The sequence below is a fragment of the Cloeon dipterum genome, chromosome 3 (genome assembly GCF_949628265.1).
Source record: "Cloeon dipterum chromosome 3, ieCloDipt1.1, whole genome shotgun sequence".
NCBI classification, from domain to species: Eukaryota; Metazoa; Arthropoda; class Insecta; order Ephemeroptera; family Baetidae; genus Cloeon; species Cloeon dipterum.
Window position 1 is genome coordinate 24,240,527 of NC_088788.1, and position 24,654 is coordinate 24,265,180.

Sequence of the window (24,654 nt, forward strand, 5' to 3'; positions counted from 1 at the left end):
CAGTCACTAATACATCTGTCGCCGCGGGAGTAGCAGCTCGCTGGCTTTATGTTCGACGGCGGGCGAGGCGCAGATCATAAAAGTTTGATAGTAAAATTTTTTACAACTCCAATTTGGCACCGAACATAATGGTAATGCTACATTCCAAGGGAGGCGCAGCCGGGCGGGCGGACGAAGGGGTCCGCGCACGCATTAGCACCGTGTCGCCGCACCGATCTTCCAGCACCGGCAGAAAGCTTTAATTACGCGTGGAATTTAATTATCTAAGCTTCGGGTGATAATGCAGCGGGCGCAACTAGCAAAGCATATAATATTTCAAGGTAATCCTGTCTGGAGCACACCTCTTCTTTCTGTTTGTGTCGGACTTTTTTTGGCCGGGGCATGAATGAAAACACCAGCAGGCGTGCTCGCTCATTCGCTCGGGCGAAGGCTGAGGCGGACGCATCCTGAATACAATTACGCCGACAACTCTTTGGCGGATCTGCTTTGAGATGCACGGAATGCGCGCCGCTGAATGGAGCCAATGAGCTCACCATCGCCCGCCGGGATGAATCACGAACTTAATTATGCAATCAGCGCACATAATGATCACGAACGGAATGGTACGACTTGTATTATTTGTTGGGTGAAGGTCTGGGTTAGATTATTTCGCAGAAAACATCCATCTGTAAAATTGAATTATTTTGAAGGAAGTTATCATTGAAAATTCAAGATCTATGATGAGAGGAGCAAAATAGTTTAGCTAACCCTTCTATTGAATTATTTTCTTACCATTATTTTTAATAATCATGTTCTATTCATGGTTTGAATTGCAGGAAATTAGAAAAAAGCAATCTTTAGACGCGAGATGTGCCTATATGTACGCTGCTGAAGGGACAGATCGACTTTAAATTGACATCGTTGAAATAAAAATGACTACTTCAAAACCTACAAATTTCTAGGTTTCATGAATCGCACCACCAAAAGTAATATTTAAAGCACGTGGAAGGAAAATTACGGAGAGAGCAAATAAAAAGCTTCAAGGAGCAAGCTCACTGTACAAACGGTACAAACTGACTGTACTGCATGGTCGGGGCTCAGATGGAGAAGAGCCTGGGCTAGACTTCAGGGGCACAAATGCATGCTTTATGATCATTAAGGCTTCACCCTCTCTCAATCTGGCCAGCACAGTGCCTGCAAATGAATGTATACAGTGTGCATAACAACGGCAATAGTGGCGAGACAAGTCGCATAAAGCCCTCCGCCGAGCCGAGAGTGCCGTCGCCGCTGCCGAAATGATGCCGCACTGTCTGCGGAGAATAAGAATTAAAGTAATACCTCTCCAGCGAAATAACAAGCCACTTCTCTGCAGTCGGGGCGGATTCGCACGGCTTTCTGTCGCTACAATTACGCTCGCTTTTGAATTTGCTAGGCTCGTCCGCACCCGTGGTTGGCGGCAGCGAAAACGCATTGTCCGCCTGACAAACTGGCGAATATTAAAAAGTCGAAAACGACAAGCGCCATTTAAACGTTCCGCAGGGCCATCGGACAAGCTGCTTTATGACGGTGCTGCGTGACGCTCGACCGGAATTTATTGCTATTACATATTCCGCCAATATCTCTGCAAAGCTCATCATATTTCAGTGAAAAATCAATTTCCGGACGCTGCAGCGAGACCTGTCAAATTTTCAGCCGTATTTTTCTGTTCGCGAAAGACACACAAAAAGCCACTCACTGCGTCCCATTTCCTTTTGCTGGAACAAGTTTAATTCTTTTTTTACGGCCTGCATGCCTGATTGGATTTAGCTTGCAAAGACCCGACTTTTTCGAAGCACAGCTTCATTTCCCTCCATTCCGTTTTGCCTCGTTTGCATTTCTTTATTCCGAGTATTGAAATAAGATGGAAATCATTCACAACTGAAAGATACTTCCCAGCACTCAAGTTGGAAAAGTTATCTTTAGAAATGCATAATAACTAACTATGTGGATTTATTCAATGTGTTCATTTCTTTGTAATCATCAATCTTTTGGATTAATACCCAGCGACCGGTGGTTCGCAAAAAACATTAATTTTACACGAATGCCAGTAAAAATGTCTGAAGCGCACAAACGATTTTTTTAACTCTATAGGAAATTTCCATAAATAACTTTGTTATTCGTTAGATTCAGAACTCATGACTGGTCATTTTTCCACCAAAAAAGTGGCATTAATTTCAGTCAGGGTACGTCTGTTGCTCATCACGCGGAGTGGCGAAAATAAATCAGGCTTTATGAAACAAATCGTGCAGACTGCCTGCCGTTCACTCAAAGTATCATTCCCACTTTTGGCTCGTTACTGCGGAGTCGCTCCACGATTTGACAACTAATCCAGTGGAATAACACTTCTGTTTCTGGACAGAAAGAGACGCTGACAAATGAGATGACAAGTCCAGCGCCGTAGACACAACACGAGATAGGGGAATCTTTTTCCTTGTGCCTTGATTTTTCCTTGTGCCGAAGATCAAACACGTGGATTGCATATTTAATAACGTTCTTTGTTGTTTAAATTATTTAAAGCCATTATTCCAAATTACTGAAAAAGGTAGCAAAAAATCATTCAAACCAAATTATTGATTTTGAGTGTATTTGTTTACTTTATCAACCAAAAATTGGATAAAATATCTAAGATTCTTGACTCATTTTCAATACTAAAAGAGGCTCTTGGCTAAAAGGGCTCTCTTTGTTAAAATTATAGCACACAATGGGAGCAAACGAGCGTTTGGAAAAGTAAACGCAGAAAAGAGAAAAAGTTTGGCAGCAACTGCTGCGAGTACAACTAATGAACTTGGTATTTGCACGGCCACTTTTTGCTGCGAATTGCATTCCATTTACGAAACATCTGCGCCCTCCATTCAGCCACTTTTTCCTTTCGTTCCACCGAGAAAATTGTAATAATTGCACGCCCGTGAGCCGCGTGTTTGTATACTCTTACTTCATGGCCGTTCGTCCTGAAATCCTGCATGCAAAAGACCGTGGGTGGGCGGGCGAGTTTTCGCAGGCACTGCAGGACTGCGAGCTATTCCATTAGTGTAATTGATTCTATATTGAATCCATACTCGGCGTTGCCGTCTTGTAAAGCTCCTCTCGCACACGTTCAGCGGCTAATTATTTTTAAAGCTTGCCTACGTGCTAATGTTTCGCCTCGGAATTTTTCCCTGCAATCTGGCTGGATTGGTGAGAGTGGAGAGTGGCGCGCGCCAAGTGAGATGGGAAATTTTAATCACTGCCTCGGGTCCTCGCCCAAGGAGTATGAGAGAGGGAGCGCACAAAGGGATGATATTGAGCGTATAGCTTTGATTAAGCGAAAAATGGAAACATCCTACACGCAAGTGGGGCGAAAAAGAGAACGAGTGAGTTTCTCGTTTGCTCGCAAATTGCAACTCTCCTTTGTACACACCTTGCTTATCGCACTGAATTTATCATTATTTATTTGTTCTGTAATTACTCAACATGCTGCAGGCGAGATGGTAATAATTCAAATAGTGCTCTTCCTATTTTATTGCACCAGTACCAGTAACAATGCATATCCGACTAATTGAAGCTGCAACAACCAACAGAAAAAAACTGCAAAGGATACAGTGGCTTTGTTGGTTTCAGGCAGTTACATTTCCTTAATAACTCACGAGTAAATATTTTGACGTTTTTATGATAGTTATTTATTTATATGAAACTCATTTCACGCTGAACAAGTTGAAAAAATGCATTGTTGAGTTCGCGTTAATTTCCTTCATCTTTTGAAAAACTGTTTGCAGATTAACCAACAAATCGATTGATGAGAATAATATAAATTATGAGATGTAAGAAGCCTAGATAAACTAGTATCCAGTTTATCCAGAATAAATACAGAATAATAAAAAATAATGGTCAAAAAGTTGAAAATACAGGAAAATCGGTTAACCACCGCAAAATTATTGTTCCACCGCAAAATGAGCTTTTTTTGCTGCACATTATTGACTAAAAGCAATAGCTTTAAATATTATGGATAATATTTAAAGGTGACATTTTGTTGGCTCTTTCATGTTTCAAAACCCCCTTGTTGCATTGGTATTCAATTGTCGGTTAATGACAAATAATTTTTAAATTTAAAAATCCGACAAACATTTTTCACTCAACAATCTATCCCAAAGGTTTGTTTTAATAAAAAAATGGAGAAAATTTTCTCACTATATGTGCTTTATATTTTTAATTTTTGACAAGTTGTTTTTAACATGTATGTACATTTTTTTGGTGAGAATAAACAAGCAATAAAAAAATGTTCTCCATTAGGGGGCCTTTAATAAGTTTCATTATATTTTAAAGCTTGAAATTAGTTAAAGAAATTAAAATTTCAAGGCAGCGATGGCAACATGAAAATGAAGCAAAATAAATGTTTGAAAATGTATTAGAGTTTCTTGTGCCTAATTGCTTACCATATAACAATAGGGGAACTTCCGCGATTCTTGTCCAACCCAAGCAAAAGGCTCCCAGCAATCGCACACGAATTTTCCATGTCAAACCACGGACGTGCATGCGGTCGGTCAAATTATGACAAAAGAGCACTGAAAGCCTGACATGTACAGCCCGCTCTACAAGCCCGCGCCAAATACATAATGTGTAGTTGGCCAGCAGAAATTTTCATTTACCTGGCTGCTGCTGCGTGCCTACTATTAGCATAAATGAATGCATATTACTGCATTAGTGAGAGAGATGTTGCTTTGTTCGTCTTGAGCGACGCCAACGGTGATCCCGGGCCACAATTTCTGCTCCGCTTGGTGTTTGCCAGGATTTAGGACGGCCGCCGCCACTGCCTTCAAGTTCGGTTTACGCTGGAAAGGTAATTTGAATAATGTCGTTGCAACTGGAGAGAGAGAGATTCGAGCGAGGCTGGTGTTGGCGGTGTGTGTACCTTCCCCGCGCGCTTTGCGTATTTTAATAAAAGCAGCCCACAAACGGACCTGGCCAACTTGCTTGCTATTATTATTACTTGACCAAACTGACTAAGCAAGAGGCAACCCACCCAGCAGTTGGGACGGAATTAATAATTCGCTCTTCTGTTTAGTTCCCTGCCGGCGGAATCCAATAGGAAAGCGGATGAATATTCATAATGAAAAATCGTCAATGATTACGCACGAGCTTCCCAAGCACTGGCATCGTTTTTATTATTTATTTCTGATTTTCGTTTAGATCGAAAGCACGCCAGATATTTTCCCCTCATTTCATACGCTTTGATTTGACAATCAACTGTGTGTGTGTGTTCTAGCGTTGGATTTTGCTTCAACAAACAGCAATGATTATAATGTAAGCATTTCGATGCCGTTCTGTGGATTAATATTCGTGTTTGCTGTTAGATCGGAATAATGTTTAAAAAAATATTAATGCTGACTGAAATTTCTGCCAATCTTACACGTTTAGATTTTAGATAGTCACCAAAATGAAATTTGACATAAAAAACCCCGACATCATTAGTAAGTTTTACTAACTTACAGCATGAATTCTATAATTGAATTGTATTAAATAAAAAAAAAGGATTTTCAGTATATTTGATTCATTTATTTCCATATTCCTGCATAAAATATTAATGGCTGACGAATTGAAAATTTTCTAATTGATCACTATTAACAATGAAAAAATCAAAACAGTCAGAACTGTGCAATTTTTCTCAAATCGTCTAAGACATACTTTTGATCGTGTAGGTTTCGCAAACTGTACAAGTGGAGAAATTCACACACACAAAACAGCTGCGTTTGATTATTGTTATTCAAGCCGTTTAATGATGAAATCTTTATTAAACACCAAAAGTGTGCAACATACAAAGACAATATCTAAGGAACTCACAGTTCACTGCTCGTTTTTGCTTTGTTATTCAAGCCGTTTAATACTTTCCTCATAAAAAGAACAGAGATATTCTTTTAAGTAATTGGTATTCTGCGTATCTTAAATGTAAATTATTGGATACTATTTTCGTCTTGTGGAGGCGGCTGTAGCATACCCATGAAATAGGGTGGACTGGATTCGCCGAAACTGGTTGAGTTTAATTAAATAACTCTGACATCAAGTAAGAAGTCTGTTTTTCGATTTCCACTAAAGAATGCAACAAACCTCGAGAGAAAATTTGCTCTCAAGAACTGGAAAATAGTTTCAGCAAAAATCCTTGTTACAAATAAATGATTCTCATTGAATAAGGATGAAAGGTTTTTTTAAAATTACGTTTGAACCAGCAAACCTTTTTTTATCGAAATCTATCAATTAATTTAAACATCATATTAAAAAAGCTCAATTTGGAGGATACACAAGCTGATTAAAAAATAGAAGGTTGGCGTTATATGCAATTTAAAATATAATTTAGTTTTCTCCTGAAACCGCTCACTCAGGGAGTAATTTTCCCTAATTAAATTGCTTTTTGTAGTCTCTTAACGCGTTCTTCCTTTCTCATCAAGCGACAGCGGTGCGGGTAAAAAGTAAATTCGTTCCGGCAGCGACGCAAAATGTTCGGAGGTGCACCAATTTCCCTGGCTGTGCATTGCGAGAGTCATTCCGCAACGTCTCGGAGTAAACACGGAGGCAACACGGCCGCAATAAAGTTTAGCATCCGTGAGAGGGAGACACACACACACGAAGGGTGGGTGTGTGTACTCTTTAAGGGTGCAATTTTCTCACCGCACTCGGCTGGGGCCTTGTGCGTGCGTTCGAGACGTTCTGTGTGTTTGCGGCTTTTGTAATCCCTCTCGTCTGCTCGCTACAACACTGGTGGCCCCGTGCGCACGCCGGCAGCAGAGGAGCAGGCCGTGTGTTTTAATAATGGCAGGAACAATAGGCCGAAAGCAACTCGCAATCACCGAGCGGCATTAGAAAAGTTTTAATTGAATTTATAATAAAATCTGGAGTCGGCAGTGCGCATGCCGCGCGCACAAAGATGATTTAAAATTCCATAATTGTTTTGCCTGCAGTCATTCTGCATATGCTGGTGCCGCCTGGAATTTAATATATTCGCATGTACTTGCACACAAAAGGATTGTGTCTTACCGCACAGAGAAAAGAGCGCGCGTTGGAGGAAATTTGTGAACATGCTTGGAAGAATTTCCTGCGTGACTTTTTCGCACATTTTAATAGAGAGTAAATATTTAATTACAATTTAGTGATAATTATAGGACATTTCTTTGTCTAAATTTTGGCTACTCCTAAAAGCAACCGCAAAAAGGATACAAGGAAAATTATGATTCCCTGTTTAGGTAAACCTTTCTTAATTGTTTCACCAAATTATGAATATTCAGAAATAGAGAACATCAGATCTGCAATGGTCCGTTTAAACGCACTTGAGTATTCATTAATACATAAACTTGTTGACAGATTGTTCTAAAGCTGGTTGAATTGGACGTGGGAGCACTGCTCAGGCACCGAGACATTTACAAACGGCGCCAGGAGTCGCATCCAGTGCGCTTTGGATCTACTTAACAAATCAACATCATGAATGGTTGTAGCAAAACATCTCAGTTAATTTGGACAAAATCATATTGATTTGAACCAATTCATGACTATTTTTCTTCTGTCGGCAATGTTTAAAATATGACTCTTTTTGTACAGAAATGACAGTTTTTGCCCACGTTTTGCGTCAAATATATATCCCATGAGGATATTTTGTTAAACTTACAGTTTTTTAGCTGCGTCGCGCTTAAATTGCAAAACACGATATTACCATATTCAAAGCGTGTTGACAAATTTATTACCGATTTTTTCGGGAGTGACATTAATATGGTTTATGGTGTTTCCCACATGGCTCTAATTTGTGTTCAACAAATCTTGTTTTTTTATTATGAGATATTATTATTAAAAAAAATAATAATTTTATAATGTAGTCCATTTTCATGTTTTATCTGACCCATGAAAACCATAACTCTATTTGAGTTTGAGCATACCAAAAGAGAATTACGACCTTTCGCAATTTGACTAATAAACTGTTTGCCTACCCGCCCAGCACGAACAAGACAAATAAACACTGGCCCATAATAATCGCTATGCAGACCAGGCCTGTGTAGCTCGTAACTTTTCGACGTACGCATGTTGACTATTTTCCCCGAACTTGGAATGACGAGGAAGTGTAATTCGTAATTATTCCATCCCCTAAGCGACTTGTTTTAGGTACATGTGAGCGTGTATGCCGTACATAGAGGCGAGAGTTGCGAAATTTGCTGCAAAATCGGCTCTGACGCATGCAGGCACGCGGCCCCAGGGCGAAAAGGGATGTGCGCTCAAACTCGCAAAGTGTGTAGTACATATGTACACGCATGGCAATATAGGTCCGTGTGCACACATCCACCTCGCGCGCGCGCGCTCCTTCTCTATTTGTATGTCTACGTGTTGTGTTGTTTCCTTACATGCAAATCGAGGGTGTGGCGCGCCGCCTTTTGTCATGACAACTCGCCGACAGCCTTTATCGTGGGCAATAAATAAGCGAGTAATTTAAGACGAATAATACATTTCACGGGACGAGCCGCTGCCGGTTGCCTAGGTCTCACTGCCTCCTGTCTCCACATCCACATGGTTGCGGTGTGAAATATGCTGTCGTAAACAAACGTCTGACGAGGGCAGAGCAACTTTCATGCGACAGCTTTTGGTCTACTTCTCGCAGTCGCGCAAACTTGATCCTTTGAGAGCTGGCATGGGTGTGAAATTCGGCTTCTGATAGTAATAACACCGGCTTCTGTGCCCTTAATTAATTTGCATGCAAGAGCGAATTTCGAATTCTATTTTTCAGCAACGATTTGCTGGATATGCTGGCATTGACAAGGGAATTACTGTATAATGAAGTTGATTATTTTCACCCAAAAATATTTCATCAAAGCATTTTCAACAGACTTAAAAAAAAATTGAGTACAACTAGAGAGGCTAATTGCTATCATGAAAGTAAATTTAACCATCTCACTACCTACAGTAAAAAATGTAAAAAATCAGAATTTCCGCTGATTTATAAGGGAAATCTTATTGCACGCTTACCAGTAAAACCATTTAACAACTCGTTTATTCGTGGATACAACCTTTTGAGTTTGGTGCTTTCTAGGAAAGCTAATTCAATAAAGTCCTACATGCAAAACTCGTCAAAAACTTGAATTTCCCCGCTGCCAGTTAGCTATTCATAAGACTTTGCACAAGCTGCAATGAACAGAAATTTCGCCAAAACGTGCCATCCCATTCACAAGACGCGTTGTCTAGAGCGTTAAATTATAACTAGCCTCATCTGGAGCGAAAGTTGCACCTTTCGCCACCGGCACTGCATTCAAAATGCATCAAGGCGTCGCGTTTTCGCCGGCACTTCAGCACGCCCATCCGTCTGTGCACATTAAGACGCCGGCGTGCAGCAGTAAATTTCGGGCGAGTGCTGCAGCAATTCTCTGCGGACGGATGGATGGTCAGCGGTGCTGATGCACACACGTAATTCGGCCGAGTGACGTGAGGTCACGCCGGCCGGGGTCACATAATTTAGCCCCTGGAGCAGCACTCGGGCAGGCGTCGCACGTGCAGGTCGCCGCGCCGCCTGAATGAGAGAGACAGTGGTAATGGTGGTGCGAATGGGTACAAAAAGGCCCATTTGGGCGTCCGCGTCTGATAAAAAACCGTAGAGCCGGCCGTTGATTGAATTTGGCTGCGTGTTTTCCTCTTTCTCCCTGTAAGCAGCTCGTCTGTCGCCGGCAGGCGTGCTGAAAATGCTTTTTGCCCAGCCTCTCTGCTCTCTCTTTCTGCTCGCGTGCGGCAATATTTGCGGCAGGCCGCGGATTACATTTTATTAATTTGATATTTATTAACGCAATTATGCTTTGTTTAATGAAAGTCAATCACAGTGCAAATTATGTCAACGCGAGTGTTTGTCGCTGTGTGCCAACTCATCTGCATAATGCGAGCTTGACAGGCATGCACAAACACACATACACACCCTCTGTCTGCCTGCCTATCGCTCTGAGCGCGCCCACAATCGTCCCTTTTGTGGCTTTTGGAAATAGTTGTTGGCGCTGCTGTCATCCAAACTGCGCGCACAGATACAGATAGCAAAGCCACCGAAAGAACTGAAGTGCTAATTGGAAATCGTGTTTGCGGTCAGCCGTATTAAGCTCGCGAGGGAGTGATCTAATTTCCCCCGTGTACGTCTGTCCGCCTGTTTGTTTGTATCGCCGCCGCGCTTTGTAATTCGAAAATGCGATTTCCTTGCTAGTGCTCTGTGATTGTGCCTAGAGAGGTGCCTCTTAGGCATTACAACAAGGTATTTTCTTTTCACCGAGCAGTGTGATCAAAGGCGAGAACTTAATTGCCGTGTAACTAGAGTTAAAGGTCTTCAATTAATATTTAAAATTAGATATTGACATGATTTTTTTAACGATCAATCCATTCATTTTTCCTTCTCGATGATATCTCGTTCAGTGGAGTGTAAAGAGCAATTTGCTATACGTCTCAACTGAAATTGAAACCTGTTGCAAATAAAATTTTTATTCTTTTACTAACAAAGAATGACAAAAAGGCATCCGACGCTCTTCGCTTCACCGTGAAGGAAAAATGCATAAAATCTGGGATCTTTTAAGACATTAAAGCTGCATTACTTCCTTTCGTTTTACTCCTTTTAAGCATTGTTATGCCTTTGCTTTGAGACGACGGGCGCGCTTTAAGTAAATATTTCACAGCATCCACAAAGAAAAAGCTTTGAGCAAATTCATATTCGTGAAGAGGCAGCTTAAAAGCCAATATTGCTGCGGCTCTCCTTAGCTGGTTCAAAAGGAGCTGCCGCGCTTCTACTCGAGCTGCTAGGCTGAATACGTAAACAAAAGCTGACAGACCTTTCCTTGGTTCGCATTACAATGGCCCATGTACTTACCCTTGTATACGCATGCATGTATAAGGCCAATTTTCCATCTGTTTTGGCTGGCAGAGTGTAGGGAAATCTCAGATTTAGAGCCCGGAATTCCTTCTCACCTGCAAACAAAAGGCAGAAAAGGTGAAAATCCGTTATTTTTACGCGGATTTAACTCGTGGGTCGGCGCCCCTCTTTCTACCCTCGTTTTTAATAAAGCCGCTTTTTCATAACTCGTTGTGTGTTTTAGGGAAATTCGCCGCCGCGAGCCCGATTTTTAATTAAGTGCTACGCGTGGGCGGCCGACGCTACGATACTTTGAGACCGAGAGTGGTGGTCGTTGATCAAATTGCTTTTATTTCGGGAAGCGCTTTTAAATTTGCATGTTCTTGTGGTGGCGACGGCGGTAGATTCGCAAGCACGCGATGCTTGAGTGAAGATATAACAATCGTTGGCCTAAATTAGACGGGACGGGGAAACTAGCTGGGTGTTTTACGTGCACACTAGAGCCACTCTTTCGGCACCACCCTTCGCTGCTGCGCTGCCATTGTTCTTGCGGTAGAGAGCGTGCGTATGTATAACGTACGTGTATAGTAGGTAGATGTATGGTCACAATGTATAAGCCGCGCACTACGTATTCAACGCTCGCACCTTTTTGCAATATCTCACCAAATTTATCGGCGACCTGGCAAACTTTCTAGCGAAACAGAAAAATATTACGTTAAATTGCGGAATCATAATTCAAGCGAAACTTCTTTCGGCACAGGAAGCAATTTAGAAAATGGAGCGAATGGGTCGTTATTTTGCCTGCCTAAGTGTTCTTTTTCTACAGCGTTATATCCCTAGAAGTTTATAACCGAGTGACAAACATCAAAAGTTATATTAAAAAGGCACAAACAAGCTTTTTATGAGGTGCTTCAAGGAAGTTGACAGTATTGTCACTGCTTCCTGTTTTATCTCAAAACATGAATTTTGAATATTCGACGACTGTCCTAATTATGTGATGCTGATTCTTTATGGAGGGTACCACTCAGAAATCACGACGGGGCCTTGTTTGCACCCTGTACGAACATTACATAAAATTACCCTACGAGGCAGCGTTCACACATTTATAACATAGGTACTGCACACGCGAGAAAGAATTGAATGCGCCGGCCAGGTACTCGAAGCAAACACGCCTCCATAATGCTGGAAATATGTATACACATATCTAGTATATCGAGCTTGAATCGACGAGTCGAGGGCTCGAGGCAATAATTGTCGATAATTGCACTTGATTGTCTCTTCAGTCGGATTATCGCGGTTGAGTGGCATCTCCGCTCTCGGCGCCAAATGAAGCGGCTGCCAGAGTGAATGAGCGAACAAATGTGAACGTACAATTCGAAAGCGCACAGCACCAATGCACCACCACGCACAAACGGGCCGTCCTCGCCCATTTAAATATAGTGCCCTCACTTCTGGCCCGTAATAATGTCTCGCCGAGGGATTCGATAAAATTTGTCACAACCGACCAACAACAGACGCATTAATTCAATAATGATAAAATAATTCCTGGCCGCAACGCGAGCCGCAGATAATCGCGAATACGCTTCCATCGCTCTCTCTCTCTCTCTCTCTCTCTCTCTCTCTCTCTCTCTCTCTCTCTCTCTCTCTCTCTCTCTCTCTCTCTCTCTCTCTTGCTCGCCCCATTATTGATTCTCTCCCGCGTGATATTTACAGGGCCATCACTTGAATGTAATTGCCTGTTCAATTACGAGGGGGTAGGCTAGGCGAACCGCCGAGTTCGGTCATAGCATTCAGTTTTACACGTGCGACGTGAGCCAGAACGACAAGGGAGGAAAATTTTACCTCGACGATTCAACTACAGCATTGACAATTAAACAAAGGGAAACAAATCATTTGGAGGCAACACATGTCACTCTTTAAATTTACCTTGAAGATTTGACATTTTAACATCAATTCTTTCATGGTATTACAAGACTGTTGGAAATAGAAAAAACAGAAAAAATCTCGTGTGTTCATTAGCGGTAAGTAAAAACTAGGAAATATTATAAATTACATTAGGAATGTAATAGTAGAATATGGTGTATTCTCTATTCTGGTTGCAATAAATAATAAATGAATAACAGTTTGTATCACACATATAGTATATTGTTCCCACAGAAATAAATTTGATTTCCTTCATGAGTACGGTAATACCTTACAAATATTCTGGAGCACATTTAATTTTTTAAGATTCAAATTTGACAAAAGACCTATGTATATTGGATGCAGTGCTCAAACCCAATGTGTTTACAAAATCAATTATTATATTGATGTAAGCTGTAACAACATTACATTTCAAAGAGTTAGAACAAATATTTTCTGGCGGTTCTATGCTAGGAAAATATTCGACCAGGGAAAAAAATTGCCGGATCAGTCGCTTGCACGCAACGAAAAAGCAGAGGGAAAGGTTAAAAAACACCCGAGAGAAATTCATGCTTGCACGAGTGAATAACGGCAGCGGTGGTGCGCGCCTGGTAAAGAGGAAAACTGGTGTTTGTGCACCAGACTTTGTGCCCAGCTGAACGCTACGTAGTTTGCCGAAACACGCCGAGGCAAAGATATGGAAAGGTAGCAAAAATAAAACGAACTTTTACTGTTTTCCCCGACGCGCAAGCGGACGAGCGAGGAAAGTAAATCGCGGCTGAATTCTTCTGGGGAATCTGGCGCACAACAAAGATGGATTGATCTTGTGTATCCAGCGACTGCGGATTTGAACCAGACCCAATCACGTCTGCGGCCGAGGGTCGACGTGATTCCGACAGGAACTTCATATTCTGAGAGAATTGAAATAAATTACAAGAAATACTCAGAGTCCACGTCAACTACGAGGAAACATTTTACCCAGCGGCTTGGAACGAAAGGCTTGCTTGCTTGCTTGCATGAGGGTATCAGAGTGCAGCTAATGCAATTTGCACGTGAATTTGCGAAAGGCTTACGTGACTGATGTGCTTAATCTGGCTCGAGGAAAATCAAGAGGGAAGACTTGCTGGCGTATTTATTCTGCCTTTCCAGTCAGCTGCATGGTAAATCGCATAATATCGCGTCGCAGTTCTCTCGCGACGTGCCTCCGTCATAAATTTTCCCAGGCCTTTTGCGTTTGTTAAGCATGCACAATGATTAATTTGCGACACTTAACAATGAGCTAATAAGTTTTTTACGCTCGGTCAAAAGTCTAAAACTAGTTTCCCCAAAGTGTTCAACTGTAATTATGAGCATTATTTGATGAGCTCTGTACCGATTACGTCAGGCTAATTTTCCAGATCGTAGCTTAATTTTTTTAGCGCTGCCACCGCTTTTCGGTCTCTCTCTTTCTTCCTCTTCAATAAACCAGCTGACGGGTTGCGCTAATTGTTCACATCTTCACAACAGGAATATAGCAACTTCGATTTTAATATAATTCAATAAACGATTTTTTTCCTTCTTCCGACAAGTTTTAAGGGTCTTGACTGTCTATTATTTACCTTTTAATTGTTCCATAGTTGCATGTTAAAATAATAAATTGGAAACTATAGCGTTAACTGAATTCAAGACATCTCATTTGTTTAAGTATCAGTGCACATTAAGCTGTAATGGTAGGAAATATCCCTTTAAGAAGAAATACTTACAGTGTTCCAAATATCCCCCTTGCTCTTGGCAAATTCATTAATATTCAAAAACTACACAGTGAAAGTTTTTGCTGGGTGCCACTTAAACACTTTTTCTCTTCAAAAGAAAAGTTTTGATACCGGGTGGATCGTCTTGAGATCACTTCCTCCCTTGATTTTTACGTTGCGGAGGTCACAAAGCGCCTCAATAGGCTCGCTTGCCGAGCTCTGCGGAAGCCAGAGCGAAATTAAAATATGCATAGCGCCCGACGTCAGTAGCTTCATTAAGGCGCTTCTTGTCTTTTAGGCACCAGCTGTTTTTATATTAATATTTCTTCCCGTTGCTGAGATAATTAATAGTGGCAACAGGAACGGCCGAGAGCGAAATTTGGTGCGTAGCGGCCCCAGCCCTTTGTCAGTTTATTTTCTATGCTTTAGAGGAAGAATAAAAGCGAACGCCGATGAAAAAAGGTCAGCCAAGTTTGCTCAAAAGTGGCCCTTGCCCGACGCTTTTGCAGATCTTCCCCTGGGAAATGCAAATCGCAGCTGGAAAACACAAAACACACACAACGTCATCGCCCACGGCAGCACAGACGGTTTTTGTGCCTGCCTACTTAATCCGCGAATGCGTCCTAAGCCCATTTTGTGTCTGCAAAAAACTGGAAAGGATTGAAAATATACACGGGGTTACGAAGCATATAGTCTGGTGTTGAGATTTTAGTACAATAGCACGAATTTTCGTGGTGATGGTGATTATACAATTTTTCGCCATGATTGTGAGTGGATTTTTAATGGATTAACTACATATTAACTGTTATATGAAAAACTTGAAAAACATTTTTCATTGTTGACTCTAAAACGTGGTGGGTTGATAAATTATTTTTTGGAATCTAGTAATGGACAATAATGAAAATAAAACAAAAGAGCAACAATTTTCTAAAAATTCTTATGTTGAATTTTGTCACTTGCTTTCGAATCCTCTCGCCGTAATATTTTGGGGTGTGGTTTGAGAGGAAATTTCCCTTTCTGGCGTAGTGTAAACCACAATTTTCAGTAAGGATAGAGTGGTCTATAATAGCAATTCACCATTTGAAAATCTTTACAGCCGATTTTTTCAGTAAATTTACACGGCAGCATTGGAATTGTTCTCTATCAACTTAATATAACACTAGATAATATTTAAAGTAGATCAAGCTAAGTGATTGTACTGAATTGTGCAGCATAGATCCATTTTAACCATTTTAACACAGAAAAGTAGTCATATTCCCTCATTTTATTAGTTTTTCTGTTTAATAATTTACATTCATGTTGCAATATATTTAGTTAAACGTTTTGCTCCACTTCGTTTTGTGTATATTTGTCAAAATTTGCATTACCAGGAATTTTTCCCAGAATTTATCTTCTCCATCCGGGTCAATCCCTTCTCTCCAAAATCTCGACAAGAAACCTGTCCAGCTGAGAAGAAATCAAACGCGACAGTAGAAGAAGGGGTGTTCAAGTCTTCACGTCATTCTGAAATGCATCCCTTGGGACGAGGTTTGAGCGAGGCAGGTTTCACGCTCGGCGACGGCGACAACTCTCGCCTGGACGATGCAATCCTCGATCACAGCCGCCGGTTCCACAGAACGAAGCTGATTTGTCTCAGCCCGGCGCTTGCAGTCGCACTGTTCGCAGAGAAAATCTGGTGGATTTGCACCACTTGGCTGCCAGTGCTCGTTGCCGCAGAGTTTGCAGGACATCTGCACCCGTTCAGCCCCACTCTGCTGCCACTTTTGGACGTTGGTGTGCTCGTATTCCCAGTCAGGATTCTCATTCAGTGGACAATTTATTGGTTTGTGTAGCCTTATTTATTTTATAAATAAAAAAACATATAATTTTAATGTTCAATATTTTCTAAGGTATTTGCAAAATGGTGCGTTTGTGGAAATCGAGTCGATATTCCCCGCTTGCCGAGAGGGCATGGGAGACGCCAAGAGATTCGTGCAGCAGTCACTCATTTCCAGCCTATTTGACAAAATAACCTGGCACACTCGATTGGCAATCAGTGCCGCCGTAATCTATCTCTGGTACTCCATGTCCAATGGCCGGATATTCTACACGCCTTGCACACCAAGCATCATGCAAATTATTGCTGCGGGTTTTACATCTGGATTATTTTGTAAGCAATAATCATCAACGTAAACAAGTGTCTCTGATTCTGCGTAATTTACAGACTCTTCGTTTTGTGGCAAAGTTTTCACCATAAAAGCCCTCGCAATATCACTGCCTTTTGAGCTCGAGAAGGATCCATCGACCTTTTTCCTAATCGTTTGCCACTATTTCCTGATGGTTCCCTTCCTCGTTAGTTTGATTTACAAGATGAAGACGATTTTTAAAATTCCACTCTCACCTGTGCAGCTATTTGCTGCCATGTGTGGTAGATTTGGTTGGAATGATCCTCTGGAAGCATACGCGTTTATCCACTTTTTTGTGGTCTGGCTGTCAAAAACAGGTATATGGAAAAGTAACTTCGCTGGCGAACAGTTTACTGTTTGTTGACATGCTGATGATTGTCTCATCTCGCAAAAAGGTTTTGATGGATGACAAACACACTTTTCCACTTTTTTAAGCACGAAAACGGTTTTTTGCTGATATTTGACGAATTTTTAATGATACTCGCACTGAATAATATCACATTCTAAATAATACTGCATAATGGCAAGGATTTGTGATTTTAATTCCACATCCGCTTACAGTTTAATTCACTGTTAAATGATTGTGAATTCGCAGCAAACCATCTGAATGCGTTCGAGTATTTCGACGAGAATGACGAGGAATGGAATCACCCAGAAGAAGATATGGCTATAAATTAATCGAGTTTTAATTAAGAGAAGCGATTTGCATTTTTCATTTCACGGTTGGCGATCTCCGCGTGATAAGTTAATTGCACGGGCAGAGCAAAGTGAAGGCGGACAAAGGAAGGGAAAAGGTGTGCTCGCGCTCAAGTTTTCAAATCAAAAGCTGTTGGCCGTAAAAAATTAATTTGCATACGTGTTGAGGATAAAATGATAGCTTAATGCGACGGGCACTAAAAGTTTAACTGCCTCTCAACGAATCTTATCTAAATTTATTCCACACAGAACCACCAGCACTCTCGCTGAACTTGGATTTTATTGCAGGCAGCGGGCGAACAGGAGCCTCAAAAAGCATATGTGAAAATTGACGCAATTAAATTATTTGTAGATTAAATCGTTAACGAGCCTGATATAGGAGTTTTCCCGCTCGTTTCGAAGGATTTTATTGCGCTGGAAATGCAAACTGGCTCTTGGCGTTTCCACGTTTCGCTCCAAAGAACTGTATTTCTTTTCTGGCTTACAAATCCGATGGTGTCACGACTGTTTGAAAAAAAGGGGAGGAGATTCGAACAAATGCTGTGTGTCTGTCTGTTCGTGTGGTTCGCCGTGAGGCATGAATCCAAAGACCGCAAAAAATCAATCACCTCTTTTCTGGTGCCACCATCTTTCTCTTTTCCACCGCGCAAGGGCGTCCGAGTTAAGAGAAAAACATTTTCCATCCACCCTTTATTACCGCTGTCTCGACAGCTCATCTAGCTTTTTCTCTTTTCTCGTTGTTATCGTATTCGAGCTAAATGGATTCGGATTAGCTACTGGATCTATATTAATTAGCTTCATCGCTATCTCTAGAAGTGTCACAGCGAGAGATATGCCGAGTTTTTTAATTCATTTCCTGAGGTTGACACCAATATTTTTACCGCCATGACTGATTAGCTCAAAACACACGTTAAATAAATTTTAAAGCCTCTATGTCAAACAAAAAGTTGACAATAATAATAGCTGTTTCAGACCGAGATATAATATCGCGACGTGCATGCCGGGTGGTGCAGCAAAAGGGGCGAGAGAGGAAGAGGTGGAATTAGGCCTTGCGCTCGAAAATTACATAACGTCGAGTGGAAAGGTCTCGCTAGCCTTATAGTGCAAAAGCTGAAGTGGAGTGAGCGCGCATAGTAGGCATTATTTAGCGAATTCCTCGCCCGTTGCCGGCTCGTACATCAAAGGGAGTTAAGATTTAAAACATGCGAGGGTGGTTGGCAGCGTCGTCTGACTCGGCGGGGCGCGCGGGGCCGACGGGCACTGGCATTCTTGCTGCACCCGCCGTGCGCCGCATATTTGCCCCCTGTCATTCTTAGTTAATAAGGCAAAAAGTAAACGCTCTGCGAATGCGGTCGAACTATGTGTTAAGAATTCGGTGGCATATTTTTGTGCGGTGCCCGCGTCGAGCCGCCGACACGAGCGAGTGACTGACTGCCCATGAATGTCACCGTTGGCGTCTTTACTGGCCGATTTATGGACTATCTGCCCGCCACATGCAACCGCCTGACAACCGGATAGAACAGCACGCGCGCATTCTCCGCCTTTGTTGTGCTTGGCTCCGATTCCGCGGAATTTACCTCTCTACTGACACAGCCCATTCAGGAATTTTTCCGAGGTCAAACGATAAAAAATGAATATAGCGTTCTGGACGAGGCTACAAGTTTTGAAAGCTATTTACCAATTTTACGCGCGCAATAAAACACGAATATTGACTTTTGTGCGGTTAAGTTGTGTTCGAAGCCGCCACAAGTGGCGCCACTGATGTTTCAGCCCTCAGCGTTTTGACAACTCTTTTTTCGGAAAAAGGGGTCGATGGATGTTTTGCACTGCTTATTTCCAAGTTCACTATTGATCTATCATGAGCTGGGACAGTAAGAATGCTCTAAGATATTGAAAATTATGCATTTTTCTTTTTTGCACTTGTTAATAGAAGAAATGGATCAACAGTATTTTTTAAAAAGCTTATTGGAACTAGACCCAGTATTTTGTAACTTTATTAAATCCACGTTCTTCAGCGAGAAAAGTTGGTGAAGCTGTGCAGATTAGGAAGCAATAGAGGTCTCAGCCGCGAGGCTGGCCATTTTCACCAGCGGCAGGTGGATGACAATATTTTAAACGTGGCCAAAATAAAATTTCCTCTTGCAATATTTACCCTTTTTACCGGCGGCTGGCGTGGCTGGCGCTGCTTAACCAGATTCATGGTGGCTGCCCACGTGACCCAAAATTTGCTGTCTGGCTGAGACCTCTAGGAAACAATAAATTTATCTGAAGCTAAGAGATGCTGTTAAAACAGAATCATGAGGTGCGCCCCTATAATAGGTGCAAATTCTGCCTGTTTGCCGAGTGTTATTTGACTTCCAATCGCAGAGCTCGCTATATTTGCTCTGTAATTATGAATAGGTTGCATGTTTTGCCTCTCTGCTACGAGAGTAAGTTAGTTATTTTGACAAGCCATCAGCAAGGGCCATTAATAATTTAGGTCCGCATTGTTGTGAGTGCGGTGCATGCTAATAAAACACGTTCTCAAGTCGATGGAAGTGTAGATATTGCAGCGAAGAAAGACGAAACCGACGACGACAAGGACACGAGGGCGTCTTTCGACCACTCTGAGGCAAACACAATAATGCTTTTGAACAGCGTCAGAGTTTTTGAGCCGGCGTGTGTGTATGTGAGGGGGTGGCCATTAATAATTCAGACGCCCCTTTTAAGCTGCTGCCTCAAATTACTTTTTTACAGGCACGAGTGAAATTCCTTTTGAATTTGCGACTAGAAAGAGAAGTTAATAGCCGGCTCTTTAATTAAACTTTCCAGCAGCGCGCTGCGGATTTAGGGCAGGGGTGCGAGCTATTTCACGCAAAATATGTTATAAAAATAATAAGGGCAGAGCAGTTTTCGCCCGCGCTCCCCGAATGGTGATTTCATGGCAAGTTTGTTTACTCCCTCAAGAGAAGCAGTGTGTTTCCCTGCTTTCTCCTTGCTCGGTTTGTGTTTCTGCAGAATACATATAAAACGAACGCGTTGCCGCTGCCGGCTCTAGCGCCGACTCATCTCTTGTGTTTTTCTACGCTCAGAAAAATTGCCTTTAATGGTGTGAGTGCGCGTGTGAGGCGAGAACAATAGCCCCAGGCCGCTTCAGAACGGAATGGCAAATAAAAAAAGGAAAATTGGTTCAGCACGTTGCGAGAGAAATATAAGGGAAGAAGAGAGGGCGCGTCCGGGGAGGAAAAGAGGGCCAGCGCGCGCAGGCAAGGAACGTAGGTGCGTGCGAATCGTCAAAATAACACGCCGAGCAGCCAGATTAACGGTAGGAATTTACAGCCCGGCCATAAAAACGTGCATTGTACGCTCACTTTTCAGCTATTTATTGGCGCGAGAATGCCGCGTGATAAAAATAGATGTGGTGGTGCGAACTGTTTCGAGATGGTCACCTTCATCTTCTGCGCGAAATTGGAAAAAAATACGAGGACAATCGAATGGAGATTGCGCGTAAAGCCACGTTCCAAAACAATTATTTGTAAATCTAGAGGTCCTGTTTGCACAAACATAATAAGAAAATATTTTAATCCATTCAATTCATAAGGATTTGGGTGCCATCCGAAAAATTTATTATGTTCACAAGGAACACGATCGATGCTGCGTTTTAAAAGTTTAACTTAATCTAAAATGCCAATGAATTTTCAAATGACGGTGTCAGCAATCTATGGAGCCGATGGAGCTCTTCAAGAGTAAAACCTTTCTGGGTTCAACGTGGGAATTTCCACTGAACCTGACTAAAATCACAGAAGCAGGACACACAAAAAACAGTGAGATCGTTACGTGTCAAAAATTTAAAATCCTAGCACGTTCCTTTCTTTTTAATTGAATTTTATCCTTAAGGGTTTATAGGTTTTGCTTGTTCCTTTATCACTTAGAAACGCTCTGTAGGGATCTTTTTAACAAATTAGGTTTCGTATGAAAGTACTGGTGAGCCACCGTGGTAGATTTTTTTACTACAGTGGAAGTGTTACCCACTGCAATATTTCAACTTTTTAGGCCACGTATCAACAAGAGAGACTGCTGAAATGGACGAATAGCGTTTACCTCTGATGAAAATTAGCCAAAGCTTTGCACACAAGCACCTTTCTCTGTTGAGAGAAGAAAATTGACACATCACTCTCCACGCGCTCTTCACTCAAATTTGCACAGAGCCGGTTCCTGTGCATCAGTTTTGTTGGCACACACAAAAACTGGCAGGAAATAATCTCTTAAGAGGACTGGTTTCCCGAATTTGGGATAGGCACGCGCCGTTTTATTAAAACACGTGCGGGCTTTCATCATGTCCCAGTAGCACCGCTGGCGCTTTATTCTCACCGCGAGCACAAAAGAACCAACCCCACGAGCGGGCAAATTCATCTGGACGTACAAATCCCGCGCTGCGTGAGCAGGTAATAGCAATGATAGCACTCATTCGAAAGCGGAGAGCGCCACCCAGCAGCTTAAAATTCCCATTACCGTGTAGCAGAGGATTACTTGCCCGCAGCAAGGGGAAAACAATCGCCTGCAGCGTGACGAGCTGGAGTGAAAGAGAGAAAGGGAGGCAATTTCAGCTGAGTGACAAATAATTGAATTTGCCTTCATCTTATTAACATAATGGCTCGTGAATATTCATCAGGCGATTTTTTCCCTTCGCACCTTCATCCGACGTGCGTCATAAATAATATTTTATTCGCACCCTTCCTCCCCATAATGTAGTCTCCAACGCGTATGGGTGCGAGACCCCCTGTTATGCAGGCCGACGTGACGCCCAACACATTTTTAATTCGCCTCCTCTGGTGTGCGACAGCCAACTCAAAACCTACACATAAACAGTGCGGAAATTTTCATATAGAACAGTGACATCGTTTTATGCTAGAACTGGTAGCAAACAAATTTTCTATAAACTATAACTTTAATCCATTTCTCCCGTTCTTCTGATAAATGGGCTTATGATGCTGGTCAGAGGTATCGGCTACCAATGCAAATAATATGGATATTAATATCACGAGAAAGAGAGCGATCTAATAAAATATTCCATCTAATCTCGCCGTTTAAAGTCAGTATTATCAACAATTTTCTCATTCGCTTTTTTCTTGCGTAGATTAGTATTTCCCCGGCTATATTCTCTGCGAAAAATGGCCCGTACTCTAGGAGGTCTTGGGTGGAAAAGCATTTAAATTTGCACGCGGCGTAATGGCACACGGGATGGATAATCGCGGAGTTGCCATCTCCGCACTCCATAACATCAAGGCCCACCGCCGCCGCCTCGGCGAGCCAGAAAATCGATAATGAGGTTAAAGTTGATAAGTTTTTGACTTGCCCGCAACTTTTGATGGCACCCTCCTCTCACGCTCGGCACATAAGCAAGGCACCTAGAGTAATCAAATTACTGCTCGCGGCTGGATGTAAAGTGAGTGAGTGGGCTTGCTTGCTTGCCTGTCGTAATTCCCGCGGCCGGATGGAAGATGGATTAACCGCCCCGAACACTTGCAATTAACAATGTTGCCAGGCTGAGTGATTCAAATCGTGCTGATAAATTTAATTTGTTTCAAAGAGCTGCCGCTGAATTAAAGTGGCTAGGCAGGTATTGCTGTTCCAGGAAAATTCTGTTGCTTCCACCGAAATAGCTATCAAGATGGATTAGCTGGTAAGCACACCAGCAGAATTTGAATTATGTATGTTGCTTTATGATGAGAAAATAGCTAAATTATTTAATGGGTAAAACCACGCCTTCCAGAACTTTTCTTTTTATTTGAACGGCACAGTGGAAGTTGCTTTGTATCAAATCACACTTTCACAATTGCCAAGCTCGTTGCTTTTTTCTTATTTGCCCACTGTACGTTTTATTTGAAAACTTTTCCGCGTCGGTTTGCAAAAGTTCACTGCTGGCTAGTAATTAAACTCCCGGGATTTTTCAGTGCTTATTCCAGAGCCCTATTCATCATTAAAAGTTTATATTTCCTTTGCTAGCTGCCCTCTCGAAGCAGCTAGGAAAAATGAAAAGACGGCTCACAGCGTGTTCGTTTTACGACTTGAAAGGCATCTACGAAGGGCGAAGAAGGACCGACCGGAAAATTTATATTCAAGTGCATGCGCCATGAAGCAATGGCCTGTCGAAAAAGTGCCCTCTGACATTTCAGCATCATAAATTAGCTGGAATAATTAATGCTAAAAGGATAAAGAAATTAGATTATTTTTCGGCTCGCATGCACGTGGTTGCGTATTATGATATCGCGGACACATCATTAATTTACCCAAACATGACACAACACCAGGGCCCCTGACTCACACACGAGATATGTGCCCTCGCATGCAACCAACGATCAGACGCGGACATGTACACCGAGTATGCACACATTAGAGTAGTGTATAAAATTCGTAATTCAGTGAGAGTCGCTGTGAGAGGGGAACTAAATTACGGCATGTATGCTGCAGAGAAACTGAAGGGCATTTTTCCAAGCTCAAATACCCCTTTGCAATTTGCACCTCACTGATTGAAATTGTGTTTGTCGAGATAGATAAGGGCTGTTGACGTTGACCCTTCCACTAGAGCTGTGTATTTATGTAGTCCAAGGAAAAAGTGGCATTTATGCAACCGGCTTCCTATTTGTGCACAACGCATTGCCTACTTCTGCATATTGAAGGGGATGGAGCAGTTAAATTGGGGCAGACAAAAGGGTTGACACTCATAACAAGCTAGAGCTTTATTCTAGTAATTCAAATGTTTTAAAGTTAAAATAAACATGATTTCTCAACAAAATAATTTTGTTACTGCAAAATCTTTTCTCCAGAGCAAAAATTGAATTGTGTTCTAAGGAAACCCAACACGGGTTAAGTTTAATGCATCTTAAATTTAACTTTAACTTTTGACAGAGGAATTTGAAGAATTTGCAACCATCTGGGAAGCGAGCGAAGCGTGATGAAACAATTTCACTCACAACTATGTTGTGTTTTATTTTAGTGTCACCTCTTAAATTTCTCCATTATAAAACCACACAGAGGATTCTCTCCTTGTTATGTGGATATTGCATTCGGGATGGCTTGAGTTTGCTCATTCCAGCGGCGCGTGCACGAGCTCGCGGCGAGCAAATGTGTTGGTTTAATTGTCAGTGCGTTAGTGCACAAACAGCGAGACTACGCCTCTCACACCCTGAAACATCCGATGCCAGATTGTATGTGTGCGCGCATTCCATTAGCAAATTGTGTGGCAGTCGCGCGGAATAACTCATGAATAATAATTACCACAAGGCAGGCAGCCCATAAACATGTGCTAAAATAATTATGTGCGTATAATGCCGACGTGCGTGGCGGA

General features: G+C 42.0%; 1 protein-coding gene across 3 annotated transcripts in view; it reads right to left on the reverse strand.

The window, feature by feature from the left end:
* Positions 1–24,654, reverse strand: part of LOC135938663 (chaoptin) — a 146,218-nt gene that overhangs the window by 59,481 nt on the left and 62,083 nt on the right. Inside the window, exon 2 of one of the 3 annotated variants that reach the window (XM_065482486.1) lies at positions 4,641–4,823. The exons of the other annotated variants lie outside the window; for them this stretch is intronic. The gene's annotated coding sequence lies outside the window, so the exon portion shown is untranslated. The remainder of the gene's footprint in view (positions 1–4,640; positions 4,824–24,654) is intronic. 3 annotated transcript variants of the gene reach the window in all.